Here is a 24,833-nt window from a genome sequence, read left to right on the forward strand (position 1 = left end):
CATCTTGGAAATGTTTCTGCTCTGGGGACAACCTCTGCCTCTGATTGGTAAGTCCCTGCCAAGAATCACTCTTCAAGAAAGTGCTGGTGCTAGCCACTCTGACTTCTCTCTCAGCTCCATTCCTGTCTCTCTGGATCTTTTCACTTTGTCCCTAAACATGTACCACTCCTCTTCATCCCACTTTTAAGCTTTCTTTTGATAGTGTAGAGAGTGTTATCTTTCCATGTTACAATGTAAGAAATGTCTTTTCTTCCTTTTATTTGTATATTTGCATTCTCATTGCTTCATGAATGTGTACACACCCCCCTTCCCCTTTCTTTCCTCTTCCTTTCTTTTCTTCTATCTATCTGTCTGTCTATCTATCTATCTATCTATCTGTCTGTCTGTCTGTCTGTCCGTCTACATGCATACCCATTCCAGGGTGAAATTTTCTTTTTAAAATTTTCGCCTCCTCTTGACCCTCCCACAAGACTCCTATTTCTAGACCTCTTTGAACCTCAATTCATTGGCAGTGTGGAGATAGTAGTTATAATCTGTGACCAATAAGTACCAGTAAGTGTTGGACACTTGATTTGGGTCTTCTTTCTTCCTCCATCCCCATGTCTCATAAGCTTAACATCATTGAGTACTGTTTTAACTCTTCCTTTAGGATCTTCTAGATTCTGTGTTCCAGGATAATAATTTTAAAAATCCATTGGGGCACAGTACAGAATAACAAATATACTGTCCTGCATCACTCCCAATTAATGTGCTACAGGTCAATTTAAAGATAGGAGCTATTATATTTTTGTCTTTTTATACCTATTGCCTATTTATACCTAGTACCATTTTGGTCCTCTTCAAGAATGAAGGGCAAGGGCCAAGATGGCGGAGTAGAAAGATGCACACACACATAGCTCCGAACCCACAGCCCATAGAACATCTGTAAAAAACAACTCCCGGCGAATTCTGGAGCAGCAGAGGCCACAGAACGGTGAAGCAGAGGAGATTTCTGTTCCAGAGAGCCCTGCAAACCTCTCGCAAAAGGTCCGTCATGCTGCGGACGCAGAGCCCAGCCCAGCCCTGCTGAGGCCGTGCGGCACCGAGAGGAGCAGATCCGAGCAGGCTTTGGGGATGGAATCTCCAGCAGCCCCGCGGGTCCTTCCACCCACAGGTGATGGGGGTTGGTGAGAGGGTCTCTTTGGTAGGTCGAGAGGGGAGTGGGATGACCCCATAACTCAGTCTCCCTCGGGAGGCAGCAGCAGAGGTGGGAGCAGACTGGGGCTCCCCAAGCAGGCAGGAGCCTGGATCCATTGTTGAAGGTCTCTGCATAAACCCCCTGAGGGAACTGAGCCCTTGAGGCGGCCCTGCCCTTACCTGAGCACCTGAACCTAATCTCACACTGAATAGCAGCCCTGCCCCCACCCAAAGCCCTGAGGCTGGGAAGCAGCATTTGAATCTCAGACCCCAAACGCTGGCTGGGCAGATCTGGAGGCAAAGTGGGTGTGAAGTGAATATTCAGAAGTCAAGTCACTGGCTGGGAAAATGCCCAGAAAAGGGAAAAGAAATAAGACTATAGAAGGTTACTTTGTTGGTGAACAGGCATTTCCTCCCTTCTTTTCTGATGAGGAAGAACAATGCTTACCATCAGGGAAAGACACAGAAGTCAAGGCTTCTGTATCCCAGCCCACTCAGTGGGCTCAGGCCATGGAAGAGCTCAAAAAGGATTTTGAAAATCAAGTTAGAGAGGTGAAGGAAAAGCTGGGAAGAGAAATGAAAGACATGCAGTCAAAGCATGAAAAGCAGGTCAGCACCCTGCTAAAGGAGACCCCAAAAACTGCTGAAGAAGAATGAAGGACAACAACCCCCTAGTGCCTAGCAATAGCCATTGGTGTCATGAGTAGAAGATTCCTAGGATTCAAGTAGAGCTTGGATCAGGTCTTATTTCTGACATATCCTAGTTAAATGCCTCTTGACCAGTAACAAAAGCAAAAGTTTTTTTTTTCTATCAAAGACACAGTCAACCCTAGGATCGCTTCACTAGCCACTCACATCAGCCCCCTTTCCCCTTCACTTGTCATCCTGAATCATCCATGGTACTCTCCATTCCAGACCATACAGCTTAGGAATGGCCTTTCCCAGATTACACTTGAAGAGTAGATCTATGGTTTAGAGAAAATTAGCTGATCCTTATTTTGTGGGAAGACTGCACACTAGGCTACCAACTTGTTTGGAAGCTTTCTTTTAATCCCATAGAAGGTCCTACTTAAAACCTTCATTTTAGCACAAGTTCATTGCTATTTCTGCATCTACCTCATAGGATGGAAGCAATACCATCACCTAACAGCAGCACTCTTGATGCTCCTGCTCTTTCCACTTCCCAGAATTGTCTCTTTCTAATTCCCAAACAGACTATATCTAGCCAAGAGGGGAATGTATACACAAAAAGGATCTTTTTGTTTGTTTCTCTCCAATAGCAACTAATAGGTGGTTATACTATTCCATCATAAAATTAGTACTTAATAATTCAGTGGTGATTTTTATTTTACTTTGTAGCTTAACAAAAACTCTGGACAAACATTTCATAAAAGCAAGTATTTCCTTTTTATGATGTTTCCAAAATGTCAAGGGATCCGTAAATAGTGTTTAGTAATCAAAAGCATAGGGTGATAGGAATTGGAATTGAAATGACCTAAGCTACCATTTTTTAATGTTCCCTTGTTTTCCCAAAAAAGGAAAGTGAAGAACATTGAGAGTAAATAACGTGGGAGGCAGAAGAATGTATTGAAAAGGATGATGTATTTTGAAGTCTGGGAATAATGGTTTCTGTGTGATATTGGACATGTCACCTAACTCCTTTTACGTTTAGCTTCTTCATCTTTAAAATGAGAATATGGACTAGGGTCCTTTCAAGATCTAAATTTATACTCCTGTGATCCAAAAACACATGAAGAGGCAGGATTTGAATGCAGACCCTTTGACTCCAAAAATGGTGCTTTTATTTTATTTTTGACCAGACTTTATAATTATTAGTGAAGGGGTTTCTGTGGGTATAGACTGATCAGGAATTTGTTTTTAACATAATCTTGGAGAATGACTTGGGGGCCTTGAGAGACTAAGAGACTAAAATCACACAGCTAGTATGTGACCGAGATAGAAGCTCAGTCTGGGCTTGCCTGACTTCAACTTTGGCCTCTTATTAGCTTTGCTGCATTACCTCTGTACTTTATCCAGAACCCATAATATAATAATGGATTCTTGGTGGAGGAGTCTGTATTTGAACCAAACTGTTAAGCTGAATATTCATCATCATAGCAAAAGGAAAAGATTTATCTCGATGTTCCATAAGCCAATCAGAAGGTAACTGAACCAAGAATCAAGCTAAGACAACATTTGTTCCAGGTGGTCACATGGCAGGTAGAACAGATGTTCTGTAGCAGTTTGAAGGTCATAATCTCCTCATTAGGAACTGCTAGGTTGGGAGTTCTGCAGAAGATTGGAACTCAAAAGGACAATCTAGGCCTAGTTAGAGGCAAGGTAGGCAAGGCAGAAGGTACCAGAAGGAATGCAAATGGTTTCCCCTCTCCCCATTTCCTTATGTCTTGGTATTTGCCTAAAAGCTATCAGTTATAAAAGGAAGGGGGCCCTTCTTATGATAACGTTTTATTCTTGACAATATAACCAAGGCAAACAGAGAATAACTGGAGGCTTCGCATTTAACCTAGAAGGACCTCAAGAATATTTGATATTTAGGTTTTGAAAGTTTACCAGTGAGTCCCAATACTTAGTGCCCTGGAACTACTTTCAAGATTTGGATTTAGGATGTGATTCCTCAAATTTACTCCATCTTCATGGCCTGTAACCACCGCTTCTTTATAATCATAAACCTGTCAAGTTTCATCTCAAATACCTTCTATTTCCTTTCAGGCTACCTTTTGAACATTTTCCTTACTCATTACTGCCCTCAATCATTAACTCTTCTCCTGAAAGCAGGTTCTAAAGCTTTAAAACATTCCACTTAGAATTCTAAGTACTTCCCTACCTGCCCCTGATTGGCTTTTCCAAACTTCTATAATTGCAACCACCTAGGATTTTTTTCTGTTTCCTCACATAAAACATTTCATCTTTCATCTCCATGCCTTCATATTAATTGTCCTGCTGAATATTCCATACTTAGAATATCAATCCCATTTTCTCCATTTATCTTCCAAACTCTACCCAACAGACATCTTTTCTGGTCCCATCCCTCCAATTTTAGTAATCCCCCTTTAAAAAAACCTTTCCTCTTATTTATTTTGTATATATCTTATATATGTTTATTTATAGACATGTTATTCCCTTCAAAAGAATGTGAGATCCTTCAGGGCAAGATCTCTTTGATTTTTCTCTTTGCATCTTCAACATGTGGCACACACTGAGTTCTTAATAAATGTTGGTTGATTGATTCTCTTAGCAAGGAAAACATTGAGAAGCAGGAACTCCTGTATCTGAATGTAGGCCAACATAACTTAGACTCTTCTCAGAATCCAGAATCTCACAGTTGGAAGGGGCTTCTACAATTTTCAAGTCTACCCTTACCCCAAGAGAAAGCGATGTTATAACATATTCAACACATTCATCATTGCATTTTTATATGAGAATCTTCAGAAAAGAACTGACTTTCTCTCAAGATGAGCTATTCTACATTACGCAGATGGCATTTTTAGGAAGGTTTCCTAACCATCAAGTCTAAATTTATTTCTTTTCAACTTCACCTCATTGCTCCCAGTTCTGCCCTTTGGTTCCAAACAGAACAAGTCAAATCTCTGTTCTTCATGACAGCTTTTCAAGTATTTAATAGAAACTCTCACATCCCTCCTGAGTTATTTGTTTTCTACCAAGATCTGGGAGGCAGACCAGACTCACAATCCCGGAGTAAGGAGGAGACTAGCACACTAGAATTCATAGCCACAAGGGAGGGGCACTCTGGTAAGATTTCAGGGTGGAAAAGAGTACCTGAGGTCACTTACAGATCAGAGCGCAGGGCAGGAGATCAGTGACTGCACACTCCTTAGATTATTTCACATTGGAAGAGCAGAAAATATACCTCTCCCCAAAAGTAGCTCTGAAAATAGCAGCATAAAAATCTGAAACTTTGGATAGTGCCCCCTCAACCCCTAAAAACCCTAACAAACTAATAAATAAAACTAGGAACTGGTATGAGAAAAAAATAGACTAAACCATTGGGTAATTTGATTAAAACAAAGAATGAAACCAAATTAAGTGTATCAAAAATGAAAAAGATGAATTCACTATCGGTGAAGGGAAAACTATAGCAATTAGTAGGAGCTATTTTGCCCAATGATCTGCCAATAAATCTGACAATCTAAGAGAACTAGATAAATATTTACAAAAAAAACCCCATAAATTGCACAGATTAAGAAAAGAGGAAATAGAATACTTAAATAACCCCATCTGAGAAAAAGAAATTGAACAAGTCATAAATAAGCTCCCTAAGAAAAATATTCCCAAGGTCAGGTGGATTCACAAATGAATTCTACCAAACATTTAAAGAATAATTAATTCTAATACTATAATAGCTATTTAGAAAAGAGGGCATAAGATTCCTACCAAATTCCTTTTTATGACACAAATATGGTGATGATACCTAAATCAAAAAGAAGAAAAACAGAAAAACTGTAGACCAATTTCCCTAATGAATAAGTGATAAAAAATTTTTAAAAAAAATACTAGCAAGAAGACTAGAGCAATATATCACAAGGATCATACACTATAAGTAGGGGGAATTTATACTAGTAAAGCAGTGCTTGATCAATATTAGGAAAACTATCAGTACAATTGCCTATATCAATAACAAAACCAACAAAAATCTCAATACACAGAAAAAGCTTTTGAGGAAATACAGCACCCATTCCTACTTAAAATACTTGAAAGCATAGGAAAAAATGGACTTTTCCTTAAAAGGATAAGTAGTATTTATCACAAACCATCAGCATCACTTATTTGTACTGAGAATAAATAAGCTAGGAGCCTATTCCATAAGAACAGGGCTGGAGTAAGGATACCTATTATTACCACTATTCAGTATTGAATTAGAAATGCTATCTATAGCAATAAGAAAAGAAAAAGAAATTGAAGGAATTAGAATAGACAAGGAGAAAACAAAACTATCACTCTTTACAAATGATATGGTAGTACACTTAGAGAATCCTAGAGAAACAACTAAAAATTATTTGAAAGACTTAGTGACTTTAGCAAACTTGCAGAATATAAAATAAACCCATATAAATGTTCAGTATTTCTATATATTGCCAACAAAGTCCAATAGAAAGAAAAATTCCATTTAAAATAAATATAGAAGATAAAAAATACTTAATAGACTACCTGCCAAATTACAAAACATTTTACAAGCAATTAAAGTCATATGTAAACAAATGAAAAATATTAATTGCTCATGAGTAGGTTGAGCCAATATAATAAAAATGACAATTATCCCTAAAATAATGTATTTATTCAGTTCCATACTATTCAAACTACCAAAAATCATTTTATAGGGCTAATAAAAATAACAAAATATACCTGAAAGAACAAAAGATAAAAGATATCAAGGAAATTAATTTTTTAAAATGTGATCCTCTGAGATGAGAGGGTTAGCTAAGAACTTTTTCCACCCTGAAATCTTACCAGAGTGCCCCTCACTTGTGGCTATGAATTCTAGTGTGCTGGTCTCCTCCTTACTCCGGGATTGTGAGTCTGGTCTGCCTCCCAGACCTTGGTAGAAAACAAATAACTCAGGAGGGATGTGAGTTTCTATTAAATACTTGAAAAGCTGTCATGAAGAACAGAGATTTGACTTGTTCTGTTTGGAACCAAAGGGCAGAACTGGGAGCAATGAGGTGAAATTGAAAAGAAATAATAGTGTCAAAATAATAAATAAATAGAGAGTGGAAGGTAGCCTATCCATACCAGATACCAAATTGTATTGCAACAAAGCAATCTGATGCTGGTCAAGAGATAGGGTGCTATATCAGTGGAACAGATTGAGTACATAATACATAGTATTTGCCTGGTAATTGCCAGGCCTAGAGGCCTGAGGGCTACCCGAGTCTTCTTACCTCACCTCCCGAGGTCTTTGGTTGGCCAAACCGGATGCTCGTATGAGAGAAAGGACGTTCCAGAGTCGAACAAGGGTTGAGCTTTATTTCAGGGTCTAGTTACAAGTGCAGGGGAATTCTTCCTTAGGAGGGAGCGAAGAATCTCCCAAGGAGGCAAAGATCTTACAATAAGAGATTGGAAGTAGAAGTATAAGTGGGGAGAGAGGGGGAGGGGAGAGAGGAGAGAGGAAAAGCGGAGCCTTGTTGTCCTGTCCGCTCCGGCCCCTCCGCCCAAGAGAGCTTTCAGGCTTTCCTGATCCTACTTAAACTCTCCAGCAGCATAGTTTGCATCTGAATACCGTGCTGTTAGATAACAATAGTGTGCCCAGATCCGGGACAATCTCGAGGGCAGGGAGAGCTCTCTCCCATCACGTTTCTCACGGGAAGAGGCGGAAATACACGAGATAGCTCGGTTCACCTCGATTCCCAGTCGTTTCCTGGGGGGGCCTCGTGAGAACTCTAAGATTTAGAAGTTCCCACCTTTACCCTCCCGAGACTGTCCACATGGAATTGAGCTTCCAACCCTAGCAGGTAATGACCATAATAATCTAGTGTGTGATAAACCCAAAGATCCAAGCTTTTGGGACAAAAACTCACCATTTGACAAAAAACTGCTGGAAAAAATGGGAAAGAAGTTTGGCAGAAACTAAGTTTAGACCAACATCTTACACTGTGTTCAAAGATAATTTCAGTATGGGTACATGATTTATACATACAGGGTGATACCATAAGCAAAATTAGGAGAAAATGGAATAACTTGCATGTCAGATCTATGGATAAAAGGAGAACTTATGATCAAAAAAGAGATAGAGGCGATTATGGGATGTAAAATGGACAATTTTGATTTCAATAAATAAAAATAAAAGATTTTGCACAGGCTACAGACAGGATGAAAAGTAAAGCAGAAAACTGGAAACAATTATGACCCCAACTGTCTCTGATAAAGCCCTCATTTCTCAGACATATAGAAATTAGTCAAATCGATAAGAATACAAGGCATTCCTAATTGACAAATGGTTAAAAGATATGAACAGGCAGTTTTCCGATGAATACATCAAATCTATATTTAGTAATAAGAAAAATGCTCTAAATCAGTATTGATCAGAGAAATATAAATTTGAACAACTCTGAGATACCACCTCATATCTGTCAGATTGGTTGATATGACAGAAACAAAAGAAAATGACAAATGTTGGAAGGTATGTCAGAAAATTGGGACATTAACAATATACTGTTGGTGGAGTTGTGAATTTATACAAGCAGTCTGGAGAGCAGTATTCAACTATGTTCAAAGAGGCATACCACTTGACCTAGCAACATTGCTATTAGGTCTATATCCTAAAAAGATTTTTTTTTTTATAAAAAAGGAAAAGAACCTATACGTAGAAAAAATATTTTTAGCAGTTCTTTTTGCAGTGGCTAAGAATTAAATATTGAGGTGATGTCCATCAATTGGGAAATAAACATGTTATGGTATATGATTGTGATAAAATGCTAGAAATGATGTGCAGGATGGTATCAGAAAAACCTGGGAAGACTTACATGAACTGAAGCAAAGTGAAATAAGTAGAATCATGTGAATATTCTACACAATAACAGCAATATTGTATGATGACCAACTGTGAATGACAGCTATTTTTGGCAATATATTATGTTAGCTTATTCCAAATCTTAGCTATTCCAAGACAATTCTGGAGGAATTATGATAAAAAAAATGCTACCCAATTCCAGAAAAAAGAACTGATGGAGTCTGTATGCAAGTTGAAGCATACTTTTTTACTTTTTGTTTTTCCATTTTTAGTGTCTTTTATGACTATTATAGAAATATATCTTTCATGACTACACATATATTACCTAAATAAAATTTAATGCCATTTTATGGAGGGAGTAGGCAAGGAAGGTAAGGAGGGAGATTTTGGAATTCAAAATTTAAAAAAAAGTTAAATATTTTCACATGTAATTGCAAAAAATAAAATATTTTGAAAAAAAGATCTCTTCCAGTGGTGTTAGAGATGGCAGCATTATGGGTAAAAAAAGTAAAATAAAGGAAACCTAAGTATATTTTTAGATACCAGGAAAGAAACCAAAATATAGGTAGAGAATGAAGATGGAATTTTGAAGAAACAATCTAATAGCAAAAACTTACCCAGGAAGGAATGGTGCCAAAGTGAAAGAGTTTGTCTTGTCAAATTAAAGGCCTACTTTGTCTTCTGATATGAGAAGGTTAGCTAAAACCTTTGAGAGGTTTTTACAGTGTGGAAGAATAGAATGAGGGACTTGACAGATAACCAAAATTTCACAAAATAGCAAGTATATGTGAAATTCTGTGTGGTACCTTTAAAGGTTACATTGCAGATATATAGCACTGTTTCTATCCTTAGTGAGTCTTCCTGACCCAAAGCATTGTGGGAATATGGAGATCCTTCAGAGGGACCTCTCACATAAAATTGGTCTATTATTATCATAATTCCATACCATAACAATCTTACTAATTTTTGAGCCCAGCTATGGATTACTGATTGTACAGACACCTGAACATATGTCTTATCATGTGATTATTTCCCTTAATATTGCCCATTTGGTGCTGTCTTTTATTCACATGCTTTGGTTTCCCCCACTCCATTTCATTTAAGAGTACCATTCATGTCCCTAGTTTAATCTCTCCTTCCCAGTGATCTAGTCTGTCAGCAACTATGGTAGCCTCAACAACCCATTAAACAGACGATTATATCAAAGTCATTTTGCAGCTCTCAAGGTTAATTGGGAACAGATACAGAAACTGGACATAGATTAATGTTACAAAAGTGGTTAGAAAATGACGCAGCCCAGCTTTGGGGGGATGGGGAGGTGGGGTAAAGGGTAATATGAACTGCCAGGCACTTTCTACATGAAGGACAAATCCTGAGCTTTTGAAGACTTCCATTTGGAGTACAGTAATTGAATTGAAAGGTTAAAGTTGAGGCTATTTATGCACATGGGCTTCTTTAAGTCTGGGGGCTCTTTTTGAAATATCCTGAAGCTTTCTCATGAGATGGCATATAGCTAGATTTTCCCCATCCCTACTGCAGTCAGGACATGTCATGTCCTTGCTTCCCTGCTGAAACACAGTAGTGAACAAGGATCTGGAAAAAGTTCCTCAAAGAGTGTATCCAAATGCCTGTGAGAGCTTCCATATCTCAGTCAAGAATGTTCCAAGGTTGGGCCGCTAACCTTCTCTTTGGAAACTTACTTTGGACATAGTGTTGCCTACTAGAATTCAAGCTGAGGCTAGCCAGAGTCTGCCCAACCTCTGCTGCTATCACATGTCTCTTTGACTTCTGGACTGGGATCCCACCTTAAGCCTCCATATCTTTTTACCTTTGTAGTAACCAAAGGTTGGGTGACATATCTGTTATTCTTAGATATTTCAGATGTTGAAAACATTTTAGTTTTAATATCAATGTCAAATCATCTGAAGATGAATTCAGGTTTTCAAAAGCTGATTTTTCCATTTATGGGAGTAATTTGCAAAGTTTAGTTCCAAAAAAATTGTTTTGCTTGTAGGGACAGACGACAACTATACCTGTGATTTCACTGATTTAGGGAACTCACTGGTGAAAAGAATTTCCTCCTACCTATGCAACTTGGCACCTTCTCTGAAATTTATAGTCTTGGAGCATTGAATCAAGAGCACTGAGAGGTTGAGTAACTATAGAGCCAGTATGTCAGAAGAAGCCCTTGAAGTCAGGTATGCCTGCTTTCCAGTTCAGCTCTTATCCACTCCACAAGACTAATTCTATATGAATATTATTTGTGACTCATATATATGCATATATGTATATATACATTTAATTTTTAAAAACTGATTTTTTTGTCTTTATATCATCTTTGTTTTCCAATATAATTCTTCTCTCTTGCTCATTCAGTGAATGATTCCAAATAACAACAAATAAGAATAATAATGAAGACAAAGATAATTTAACAAAATTAATCAATATAACAACAAAATAACAAAAATCAATCAATTGAAGTCTGAGGTACTCAATATCCATGGATATTCTCTAGAGACAAGTAAGCCATATATTTTAATGCTGTTTTCAAATACTTTTAGTATTTGGCAGCTTGGTAGCAATGACATAATCATGACAATGTTTATGATGGACCCATAGTATCCTCAGTGAGACAGCAACATGATACAGAACCAGACTCTGGTGTTTTTATCATGTAAAGATGACCCTGAGTTCTCAGTTACTATACCAATGGAATGAAAGCTCTGTTGCCTCAGGAGTATGGGCAGAGTGACTGGTTTTATATCTACCATCTGAAAACCAGTCAAGCTAAGTTTAGAGAGGATCGGTACCACATTGGCCTCAGGGTGGTTAATTTTTTGACCACAGCAATTCTCAAAGATCAAGTCACTCCTGATTCTCCACCCATCTCTTCCAAAGTCTCACCAGCTACTTCACCCCTTCATGAATACACTTTACTCATTCCTCACCAATTCCCGCACATTCTGGAACTATGAACCATGATCAAATTCTCTCTGCCACTGTCCCTGAATGTAGTGCCTCAGATTACTCCTCTATAGCCCTACTCACAGGGCACTGTAAATATCTGAATCTAACTTCTTCCAAGCCACCAGTCCCTTCATGTTGTAGTCTCACTCTTTAGAAAGTAAACTCCTGGAGGCCAAGAACTGTCTTTGTTTTTGTATTTGTACCCCAGCACCTAACATAGGTGGGAAATGCCTAGTAAACATTCATTTACTCATTTTTTTTCCATACAATCAGGCACAGAAGATTTGCAACTGGCACCAAAGAAATATCCATATCCATGAAATCACAGATCCTTGAAGTCTTTACCTTTTAGTATTTCATTGTATAGTTCTACATTCTGTCTCTCTCAGTTTCTGTGCCTTCCCCTCCCCACTGCCCCCTTGCCTGGTCCTGAAACTAAACCATTTTTTTTCCTTACAGCTATTCTGGTTCTCATTTCTCCAAGATTCCTTGCAGTTCTGACCATGGCATTTTACTACTCAACATGCTCCAGAAGTTTTTTATTTATTGCCTCTAGGATAAAACACGAAGTAATATGTTTGGCATGCAAAATCATTTGGAATACAGTTCCTACTTTTCCATGCTACTATCCCTCATGTAATCTACAATGCAGTCACACCAGGCAACTTGTATTCTTCCATTGGCAACGTTCTGTCTCCCATTTCCATGCCTACATACAGGTTGTCCCTCAAGACCACAATACATTCACCACATATGGTTGTTAATTGGTTGATAGTACCTCTTCTTTTCTTCAGGGCTCATCTCAGGTTCCATTTCCTACTTGAGCTCTAGCATGATATTCCCAGTTCTGATGTCCTTTTCCTGGTAATTACTTTGTATTGACTTTTTTGTGTATATCATGCTTCCCTTAAATAGACTCAAATAAGACAAGAGTTGTTTCCTTTATGTCTTTGTAACCCAATACCGAGTAGAGTACCTAGACCATAGATGATGTTTAATAAATCCTTTTTGAATGAATGAACCAAAGCAAAAAGATAAAAAGATGAGTATTTCTTACTAAGATCCCCAAGAAAGTTTCAGTCAGACCATTTGGAATTCTTTTAGACCCAGGGTAAATGGGCCAGTCTTTTTGTTTTCTTTGCTATGCTAAATAGTTGACATGACTATTATCTGAAAATACTAATGAGCCTTCCCAAAATATCTAATGTTTCCAGTGAGTGGTGGGGACACAAGAGTTTGGCACTATTTCTGACACACAGAAACATTCATGTTTATACATAACCCACATTCCTCAGTGCAAACAATGCCATACTACTTTTTTTACCCCCTTTTACTGAGTTGTGGGACTTATCCTCTACCTGGTGAGTCCATCCAAATTCTACACTTGATATGTATCCATTCCTAATTAGAATTACTTATTATTACCCTCAAAATGTTCAGCCTCTTGGCTTCCAGACAAAAGAACAATGCAAAAAAAAGACACACTAACACAGTGATAGTCTGAAAACATGGCTTTTATACTCAGTTCCTGGGGCCAGATTCTGCTTTCAGCAAAGATGATGAATACAGGATGTAGTTATCTGTGGGTTTTGATTCAATGTGCTTTTTCTTAAATTAGCTTTAGAATTGCCAGAAATAAATAGATAAACATGTGTCTGTCGATATATACTTAGAAGAAACATATATGAGCTCTCTCCATAAAATAGTGGTTCTATCACCACTTAGCATTTATAAGGGTGGAGGTGTGTGTTCATCCTTCATTGCTGAAGAAGACCATGCCATCAAAGAAATAATGACATGACTTGCACTTGACTTTGTTTTGAGTGAGGGAGGGTTGTGCTGGTCACCAGCCTCACTTCTCCTCCACAGCCATCTGAATCCAGTGACCAGATATTCATCAGGATGACTGGAGATGACTCAGGATGAGGTAATTGGGGTTAAGTGACTTGCTCAAGATCACACAGCTAGTGAGGGTCAAATGTCTGAGGTGAGATTTGAACTCAGGTCCTCCTGACTTCTGCACTGGTGCTCTATCCACTGCACCAACTAGTTGCCCTAAGGGTGAAGGTATCTTATGATCATTAAATCAAACTGTCTAATTCTCTACTTCTGTTCCTGCACAAAAAAATATATCTTGAATAGCTGAAGCAAGCAAATTTTCCTCCCTCCTCTTTTCTGAGATTCTACTCCAATCATCTCATCCTGTGGCCACACTGTGCAACATGAGTCAATGGAATAATCCCAAGATTCAGTGGAAAGGGCACTGGGTTTAGAATGAAATTTGATTTTAAATCTCAACTCTGCTATTTGTTGTTTACAAAACCTCAAGCACTTCTCTAAACATCATTTCCATGTCTCCAGCCTTTGAACACTTCTCTTTTGTCTGAGATTCATCAGAGGTAATTAACATTGATTCAGTGACAGTAGTTATCACTGATATAATACTTTAAGCCTTACAATGCACTTTATATACCACATTTCATTTAAGCTTTACATTGCTAATCTTGTGATACCTGTATAGGCATTATCCTACCCATTTTTCCAGAGGAGGTAATTGTAAGTGTAAAAGTTAAATGCCCCTGCTCAATATCACACAACTAGTAAAGGGGGAAAACAAGATTTGGTTGCAGACCTTTCCTAGTTGCAAGTCCAGGATTTGTTTAACAATACTGTTCTCTCTTGCATTACATCTATAATGACTTGAATACATTGACTTTCTATAATAAAAAAAAAAAATTTGCTCTACAATTCCCTCTGAATAATACTTACTTTAAAGTTGTCATCCAAAACACCAATTTTTTGATGGAGACAGAAGTAATTGCTACATGACTGATACCCATTTTTGCCATTTTTCCTCCAAAAATTTTCAAAGATCTGTATTTCCCTGAATTGACTTAACTGATCAGAAAGAAATTACAGAGACTCCTGTTCTAGCAGTGAAGATAGGATCAGATGCTGCTAGGCAACTCCATTGCCTATATCCTCTTCAAGGGTATAGTTCAAAGGAAGAGAGGAACATTTTTGGTCAGGAGGGAGCAAAAGCCCTCAGGAGCAGTTTCACTTTTGGTCCCAACAGATAAGGGATCCTGATGAACAGTACCATTTTCTGTACCATGGGAGCAGCAGTCCTGAGGAGCAGTATCAATTGCAATCCCAAGGGATCAGGGACCCTTCCTAGGTAATAACTAGAGCTAAGCCATGCTCTGAACTAGGAAAACAGTAACCTCTCCCCAGGTCACATGATCTTGAAAGCACCAAAAACTTCCAAACCCCAGAACTAGCTTTGAAAATAGCAGCTCAGAAAAGACTGAAATATGAAGTATTGCCCATCTCAAAGCACAATGGGAATAAAAACCAACTTTAACATAAAGGTCAAAAGAATGGAGAAAACCAACTTTAAAAATATATACTCATTGGGTGAAAAGATCTCAAAGTAGATATTCTACTGGACTTAGTCTCACAGTATCATCATTAGATGAGAAACTGATAACTTAAAATCTTCAAGGATCTGTGATGTCAACAACAAGCATTTATTTTATTTTTTTAATGTTTATGTTTTAGTTTTCATTATTCATTTCCACAGAATTTTGAGTTCCAAATTTTCTCCCCATATCTCCCCTCCCCCACCCCAAAACATTGTGCATTTTGATTATTCCTTCCCTCAATCTTCCCTCCCTTCTATCATATTCCTCCCTTCCCTTATCCCCATCTCCTCTCTTTTCTTGTAGGGTAAGATAGATTTCTATGCTCCATTACCTGTATTTCTTATTTCCCAGTTGTATACAAAAACAGTTCTCAACATTTGTTCCTAAAACTTTGCGTTCCAACTTCTCTCCTTCCTCCTTCCCCATCCATCCCCACTGAGAAAGCAAGCAATTCAATGTCACCTACATATGTGTATTTTTGCAAAAGACTTCCATAATAATCATGTTGTGTAAGACTAACTATGTTTCTCTCCATCCTATCCTGCCCCCCATTTATTCCATTCTCTCTTTTGTCCTTGTCCCTCCCCAAAAGTGTTTACTACTAATTACTTCCTCCTGCCATTTGCTCTCTCTTCTATCATCACTCTCACCCCACCTATCCCATTCTTCCCTAATTTCTTGTAGTGTAAGATATATTTTCATGCCAAATTCAGTGAACATGTTATTCCCTCCTTAAGCCAAATGTGATGAGAGTAAGCTTCACTTTTTCCTTCTCACCTCCTCCATTTTCTCCTTCATTGAAAAAGCTTTTTCTTGCCTCTTTTATGAGAGATAATTTGCCTTATTCCATTTCTCCCTTTCTTCTCCAATATATTCCTCTCTCACCCCTTAATTTTATTTTTTTAGATATCATCCCTTCAATTTAACTCACTCTGAGCTGTGTGTGTGTGTGTGTGTGTGTGTGTGTGTGTGTAATCCCTCCAACTACCCAAATAATAAGAAAAGTTTCAAGAGTTACAAATACTATCTTTCCATATAGGAATGTAAACAATTCAACTTTACTAAGTCCCTTATGATTTCTCTTTCCTGTTAACCTGTCCAAGCTTCTCTTGATTCTTCTGTTTGAAAGTTAAATTTTCTATTCAACTCTGGTCTTTTCATCAAGAATACTTGAAAGTCCTCAATTTCATTGAATGACCATTTTTTCCCCTGAAGTATTATGCTCAGTTTTGCTGGGTAGGTGATTCTTGGTTTTAATCCTAGTTCCTTTGACTTCTGGAATATCATATTCCAAACCCTTCAATCACTTGATGTAGAAGTTGCCAGATCCTGTGTTACCTTGACTGTATTTCCACAATACTCAAAATTTTTCATTCTGGATGCTTACAATATTTTCTCCTTGACCTGGGAACTCTGGAATTTGGCTACAATATTCTTAGGAGTTTTTCTTTTCAGATCTCTTTCAGGAGGTGATTGGTGAATTCTTTCAATATTTACTTTGCTCTCTGGTTCTAGAATATCAGGGCAGTTTTCCTTCATAATTTCATGAAAGATGATGTCTAGGCTCGTTTTTGATCATGGCTTTCAAGTAGTCCCATAATTTTTAAATTGTCTCTCCTGGATCTATTTTCCAGGTCAGTTGTTTTTCCACTGAGATATTTTAAATTGTCTTCAATTTTTCCATTCTTTTGGTTTTGTTTTGTAATTTCTTGGTTTCTCATAAAGTTATTACCTTCCATCTATTCCATTCTAATTTTAAAGAACTATTTTCTTCATTGAGATTTTGAATCTCCTTTTCTATTTATTTGGCTAATTCTACTTTTTAAAACATTCTTCTCATTGACTTTTTGGGCCTCTTTTGTCATAGTATATTTTTAAGGGTGTTTATTTTCTTCAGCATTTTTTGGGTCTCCTCTAGCAAACTGTTGACTTGCTTTTTATGATTTTCTTGCATCGTTCTCACTTTTCTTGCAAATTTTCTTCCACCTCTCTTACTTGATTTTCAAAATTCCTTTTGAGCTCTTCATGGCCTGAGACCATTGCATATTTATTTTGGAGGTTTCGGATGACTTTTGAGTTCTTTGTCAAGAGGAGGGTATACTCTAGGGACCTGTAAGTTCTCAGTTCCTCCAAGGTGGCACAATCAAGGGAAAGGAGTTTACTCCTCTCCTAACCTGTACTCTAGTCTCGGAGCAACTATAATTGTTCTTTTCTGAGTAGAATTCCCTCTCTAAAGCTTCTGCCAGCTCCACCAGCCAGCACTCCTCCTTACCCCAGGATCCCCACTCAGGGTTGATATGCAGATCAGTAGCTCAATTCCCCCAGGGTCTTTAGACCAGGACTCCAACAATGGAAGCTGCCACTTCCTGGGGTTGGGGCTACACCTCTACATTCCCTTCTTACTCAGGTGAAAGAGCTTTCTCACTGACATTTGAAGCTGTTTTTGCATTTGTGAGTTGAAGAATCTGGGACAGGCAGCTGCTGCCAGTGATGTCTTGAAGCCCACTCCAGTCATGTCCATGCTGCAGCATGGCCAAGGCTGTGCTGTGCTCTGCTCCATGCTTGGTGCAATAGACCTTTCCAGTGGGCCTTACAGGCTGTCTTGGGCTGGAAATCTCTTTCACCCTGTCATTTTGTGGCTTTTGGTGCTCTAGAATTTCTTTAAAGTCATTTTTTACAGGTATCTTTTGGGCTATGAGAGGAGTGCTTCTAGAGGCGCATCTTTGTACTCAGCCATCTTGGCTCCACCCCCTGCTTTCCAATTTTCTAAGTAGTTTTTTCAAACAGTTCATTCTTCCCCACCCCCAAGGCTTGGATTTGATCATTGACTACTGTGTCTTTGGTACTCACCTGTTCCACTGATCCACCACTGTATTTCTTGGCGAGTACCATGTTGTTTTGATGATTATTGCTTTGTAACACACATTGAAATCTCATTTGGCTAGGCTGCCTCCCTTTACATTTAGGAGCTATACATTTCTTTCTAGGTACTGCTTTGACTGCATCCCACAAATTTTGGTATATTATATCATTGATGTCATTTTTAACAAAATTAATAATTGTTTCTGATTTGGCCATTAACCCACTCTTTTTATGATCAGATCATTTAGTTTACAATCAAGTTTTAATCTAGCATCCTTAGCCCTTTATTGATTATAATTTTGTTGCATTGTTTCATTATGGTCTGAAAGGGGGGCATTTAATATTTCTGATTTTCTGCATTTGGTTGTGTGGTTTTTAAGCCCTGATACAATATCAATTTTGTGAATGTGTCACATCGAGCTGTACTTAACTTTGCTAAGGTTCTAGCCTTCTCCTTAACTTCTTTCTTATTGTTTTATGGCTAACCTTAGCTAGCTCTTGGAGGGCAATAAAGTTTCCCCTACTAGTATAGTTCTGCTGCCTATTTCATCCTGTAATTAATTTAAATTTTTAAAAAACAATTTGGTTGCTATATCATTTGGTGCACATATGTTTAATACTGATATTACTTTATTGTCTATGGTACCTTTTAGGAAGATATAGTTTCCTTCTTTATCTCTTTTAATTAGATCTATTTTGCTTTTGCTTTGTCTAAGATCAAAATTGCTACCTCTGCTTTTTTTTTTTTTTTTTTTTTAGTTCAGCTGAAGCATAATATATTCTGCTCTAGTCTTTTACCTTTATTCTGCATGTATCTCTTGGCTTCAGATGTGTTGAATCTGGTTTCTAATCCATTCTGCTATCTCCTTCTGTTCTATGACTGTATTCATTCACATTCACAGTTATGATTACAAACTGTGCATTTCTTTCTATCCTATTTTCCTTTGTTTATCTCTCTGTCTCTGTCTCTCTGTCTCTCTCTCTGTCTGTCCTGTCCCTCCTCTAAAGTCTCTTTTGCTTCTGTTTTATCTGCTCTCCCTTTTGTTACTCCTCCTTTATTCTTATCCCCTTCCCTTCCTACTTCCCTGTTGGGTAAAATTAATGTCTATATTTAATTTAGTGTGGTGTATGTGTGTGTGAGACTGTGGGGGGGGTATACACACATATGTATATGTATGTTCTTTGAAACAATTTAGATGAGAGTGAGGTTTAAGCTTTACGTGCCCAACTTTCGTTTCACCCTCTGTAGTAAAACCCCTTTATTGCATGCCTGTTTCATGTAAGATCATTTTCATCATTCTCCCTCTCCCTTTCCCTTTCTCCTAGTGCTTCTCTCTTTCTTGCTCATTCACTTTTTTTATATCTGAACATAACTGACTCACTCCACACCCTCTGTCAATGTTGAGTTTTTCTAATTTCTCAATAATAATAAAGTTCTTATGAATTACATGAATCATATTCCCATATAAGAATGTAAACTGTTTAAACAGATTGCATCTCCTTTGATAGCTGTTTCATGTATTTAGAAGTCAAATTTTTGATTCAGTTCTGGTCATTTCATCAAGAATGTTTTAAACCCCTCTTTGTCACTAAATATTCATTTTAACTTGAAGGATTATGCTCTGTTTAGCTGGGTAGATTATTCTTGGTTGTAATTTCACGTATTTTTCCTTCTAGAATAATATATCCCAAACCCTTTACACTTTTAATGTGGTAGCTACCAAATCTTGTGGGATCTTTACTGTGATGCCACAGTATTTGAATTGCTTCATTCTTGTTGCTTGCAGTATTGTTTCTTTGACCTGGGAGTTCTGGAATTTTCCTATAATACTCCTGGGAATTTTCATTTTAGGATCTCTTTCTGGAGGAATTAGATAGAATCTTTCTTTTTATTTCTTTTTAATTGTTTATTCATTTAAAATTTAAATACAAAATGCAACTTAACTTTGCCAATTCTGACATCTTCCACCTTAGCAATACCTACTATGCACTCTGTTCTCATAACTTTCATGTACCCAGGGTCATATGCATATGGAGTGGGTCTTAAATGGAAAATTGAAGGAAAGGTAACCTGGCATCTTAAAATAAATGTCAGAAAATTGCATAAGAAACTGAACCTAAGATGGTATGCTGTAGCCAGAAAGCAGCTGTTTCTACTTATGTCTGGCCTCCCACAAAACTTATCTAAGAATTTATTGTTTGGTTCTGAAAGTACATGCCATCTTTTAATGCTCTAGAAGCTCTCTGTTTTTCCAAAATAATAAAAGGAGTGAACTTCAGCGGCTAATTGGGTGGGAATGGTGCATTAGCTTTAGCATACATCAAAAGGCAAATGCTTGGTCAACAGGGCACTTGGAGAAGACTGACTTAGAAGGGAAAAGGCTCATTCAATATTACCATCCAGTTATCTGAGATCATGGGGCAGGAGAGCCAACTGCAAGCATAGCTTTGAGTCTAAAGAGCTAGGAAACCAAAAGGAAAGTATGCAAGGAAAGAGGTAACTTGTACAGGTTGTCATTGTTTGCAAGTCAGAAACATATCAGGGAATAAACAGTTCTAAGGAAGAAGAGCCTGTTTTTTCTCATCTAGAACATTCAGTAAATGATGGGTCACAAGGAGCTTGTGGGGATACTGGAGGGTGATTGGCCCAGTGCATAGATAAATCTTGTCCCCTGAGTTTTATTTAACCTGTGACAGTAAAACAACCCTTTGAATGTTGACAATGACTCATTATTAATATGTGCTGAATGATATTAATATCTGTCTCTGCTTAAGTATATATAAAATAATATGGATAATATATGACAAGTAACATGTGATTAACACATATATGTATGAAATCATATATGTGTATATAAATACACATGTATATTTTATGTGTTTGTATGTATGTGTGTGCATCTACACATCATTTGAATTCCTTGCCTCGCATATTCATACAGTCAAGAAAATTCAACCATGTTTTCTCCTACAGAACAATAAGCACCTGTTGGGAAAGGATCCAGTCTAAAACACTAAGAGAGGAGATGCTTTTGGATCAGGTCCTAGAGTCATGCATTTGGAGGAAAAATAGAAGGAAATTTGGAGCACAACATATTGAAAGCAAAAAAAATAGAAAGATGCAAAACAGAGACTTCCTGCAATTATGAGTTATCAGTCAAAGGGCTTCTGGATTCTTTGGGAAAGAACACATGTGTAGCTGATAGGGATAGTTGCAGAATTATTACGAAAAATGAACTAGCTTGGACTTGCAGACTAGTCCCTGATCCTCTCCTCTCTTATCTTCAGTTTCTCAAGTACACTGTCCTCAGCTTTCTTCTTTTGTGTCTTCCCCCCATGACGGCCATCTTCCTTTGGGACTTCAGTTACATGTGATAGATAATTGGACATGCTGTCACTTTTGTTTTAGCTCTCCATGACATTTAGGCTAAATGTATTCCATCTCCTTGTGACAGTAATTTGGATAAGAAATCTCAGTGTGAAGATCAAATGATCATAGACTTAGAATTGGGAAGCATCAGAGAGGTCACTGGAGTGACCCTCTTCATTTTATAGATGAAGAAACTGAGGCACAGAAAGAACATGACTTCAGTCAGTCAACGAGCACTTATTAAGCTGACTATGATAAATGCTAGAAATACAAATACAAGAATGAAGACAATCCCTGTTTTTGAGGAACTTATATTCAATTTGGGAAGAAAATGCATCAAATAAAAGAGGAGAAGATACAGGAAGGAGGTATAAAGTACATGGCAGGGGTCATGACAGAGAAGCCCAAGGTGAATGCAAGATAGGAAGATGTGGTTGTCCTGGGCCACCTTCCTTAAATGTATATTCTAGGTGGAGCCATCCAATCAGAAAGGCTGCAGAAACAGAGGTCACTTCCCAGTTTTGAAGTCCAAGGCTGAAGTGATCTTCCAGAGTGAAGAGATTATAAGGGCATGGTGGATAAGTCCAGAATGAGTACACGCTATTGTGTTTGTTCTTCATTCTCAAAGAGGACCATGAGATCAGGGAGATGATGACATGACTTGCAGTTGACTTTGACTTGAGTGAGAGAGGGCTGTGCAAGGTCACCAGCTTCACTCTCTCCTCCAGAGCCTAAGTGTAGGCTACTAAGATATGAAGGAATTACCCAGTTCACATAGCTAGGAAAGCATCTGAGGCAGGATTTGAATCTAAGGCTTCCTGACTCCAAATCCAGAATTCTTTGTGAATTTCAGTTTGGGCTCTTGTTATTTGTGTTCCTCTGGGAAAGTCACTTTCCATTTTTCTTAGTGAATTTCTTTATGGCTAAAATGAGATAATTGGACAAGATAGTCTTCAAAGCCACTTTTAGCTATGATATTCTCTGATGTATTTAAAGAAACTAACTTCCTTCCCCCACTCCTCAAACTCCTTGAGGAGAGGGATTTACCCCACCCAAGAAACTAGCACAATGTCTTGCAGAATATCAGGGTTGGAAGCGACTTCAAAGATCATGTAATTAAACATAGGTCTAAACAAGAATCCCCTCCACAAGGTATTACTAAAATGCCCAAACAGTCTTTGCTTGAAGACACATATGGGAACTAACCACTTCCCAAAATATCCCATTCTATTTGTAGATAGTTTGAATTCATAGGGAACCTATTCCCTACCTCCAACTACCATAAAAGGAGAGGATAGAGAAGGAGGAGGCTAAAAAGAAACAGAAGGTTGGTAGATTAGTAATCTCTGAACAAAATGTTTGGAGAGTTCTGAAGAAATCCTTCCCAGAACCCTTTTCAATTCTATCATTGCTTTCTAAGATACAAATCCTTCTCAGACCCTAATAATAGAAATGGAATGACCGAAGGGTTTTGTGCCAAACGTGAACAAAAGACCCTGCCCATAATTTGGAGGGGGTTTTGGTCACTGATCATATAATGAGAAAATAGCTGGATTTGGAGCAGTGGCAAGTATGTAAATGTTTAACAACGGGTTCCCTGGGGGTGGAGGAATATTTTCATGATACACTTAAATTTAATTTATATTATCAACATTTTCTCCATCACTTTCTTAACTCTAGACAATCAACACAATAATAAATCAAGCCCTGATTTGTAGAGATTGCTAGTTTCTGAGTGTAAATGCTCATAATGAAAATTTAAGTCCGCTATTGTAAGTTTGAACTGATTTCTGTATTTGGAGCCAGATGATCTTGTCCTGTCCCTTTGTTATCTCTAGAAAGTTACTTAATATCTCTGAGTCTTAGTTTTCTCAGCTAATTTTATGCTCTTCTTGTGGAAGCAGAATGACCATTCATTGGAAATGTCGTAGATTGGAGTCTTGCTCAGAACTGAAGGACCTCTGGGGTTTTTCTTCTAATTTGGAGATTCTCTTGATCCATGAGAATCATTAAAATTCCCCTACCACTATAACATCCAAGGTAGAAAGTACCTTAGAAGTTCAACCCCTACTCAAACAGGAATCTTTTCTATAACAATTCAGGTCAATGGTTGTCTAGCATTCACTTGGAGAGCTCCATTGACAGGAAACTCACTACCTTCCAAGGGAGGTCTGGGACAAGATAATTGTTAAAAAGTTTTTCATAATTGAGCCAAAATATGCCTCCTTGTAACTTCTGTCCCATTGGTTCTACTACTGAGTTCTGGGGCCATCTTTCATAGGATAATCAATTTGAATTCAAATATTTGAAGTCAGAAGTCATGTTCCACTCACATTTTTTCTTCAGGAGCTATGAGGCAGCCTACAGTAGCACATATAAGACACTCATAATATACATGGCTTCAGTTATAAAAGGAATTTGTGAATTGGTCATGGAATGAACCCTAATTCCTATTAGCAATGTGAGAGAATGTGGTTAAGGACATGCAAGTCAATACCACTCTAAACTGGAAAAGTGAGAATACCAAGATGGCGGTAATGAATCATGGAACTCAAGGTCTGGATCTTCTGCTTCTTTCTCATCCAGAGTGCTAAATTTGACATCCTGCTCAGTGATTATCTTTAATTAATGCCATCCCCAATCCATAGCCAAGATTTCAGGAAAGAATGGCCAACTAATAGCCCAGTATTTAGAAACCGGAAAATAAGGTTTTCCAAACTCATTCAGGCAAAAAAAAAAAAAAAAAGGAAAGAAAGAAAGAAAAAACGGTCTTCCCTAATCTTCCACCTGTTGATGTCTGTCTGTAATAACTATAATTTTGGTATCATGCTCTTCTCTGCCAGCTGAGTTATTTGGATCCTGATTAGAAACAGAAGATCCTCATTAGAATTTCTCTACATAGAAGCCTTAAATGTAAAATGATGTTGAGGTTTGATCTCTTGGCTCGCTAAAACCCAGCTCCAACATTTGTATATTCAGATCTCACTGGGAATGAGACAGTGAAAAGGCCTCTTTATCTATTTATGCCTCACTGAAAACACACTAAATGTAGTGTGTAAATATATCCCTACCTGCCACACTGGAGGCCAGAATTCAATTCCCTGTAAGAGAGGCAGAATTTCATGTTTGAGAGAGTGTGGTTTAATGAAAAGAAGCATTAGGCCTGAGTTTGAATCCTGATTTTGCTACATACATCCTTAAGAATACCATTTCACAATTGACAGAATTTCACTTAGAAAGTAATATGGGGGGGCACAGCCAAAGTGGAGAAGTCAGAACAACTACTCACCTAAGCTGTAAGACAGACTCCTTCAGATACATCTAAAAAGAGAATCTTAACAAATTTTAGAGTGGCAGAATCCAGTAGGAGACAGAGTGTGGCAGATTTCCAATCCAGGACAGAATGGAAGATCGACAGGAAAGATCTGTTACATGGGGCTGCAGGAATGCAGAGCACACAGCACACAATCTGTACCAGCACAGACCCTAACATAGCAAAGCCCAGCAGGAAGCCCCGGGTGATCTGAAATAGCAGTAGTACTGAGGA

This window comes from Notamacropus eugenii, chromosome 1, assembly GCF_028372415.1.
Source record: "Notamacropus eugenii isolate mMacEug1 chromosome 1, mMacEug1.pri_v2, whole genome shotgun sequence".
NCBI classification, from domain to species: Eukaryota; Metazoa; Chordata; class Mammalia; order Diprotodontia; family Macropodidae; genus Notamacropus; species Notamacropus eugenii.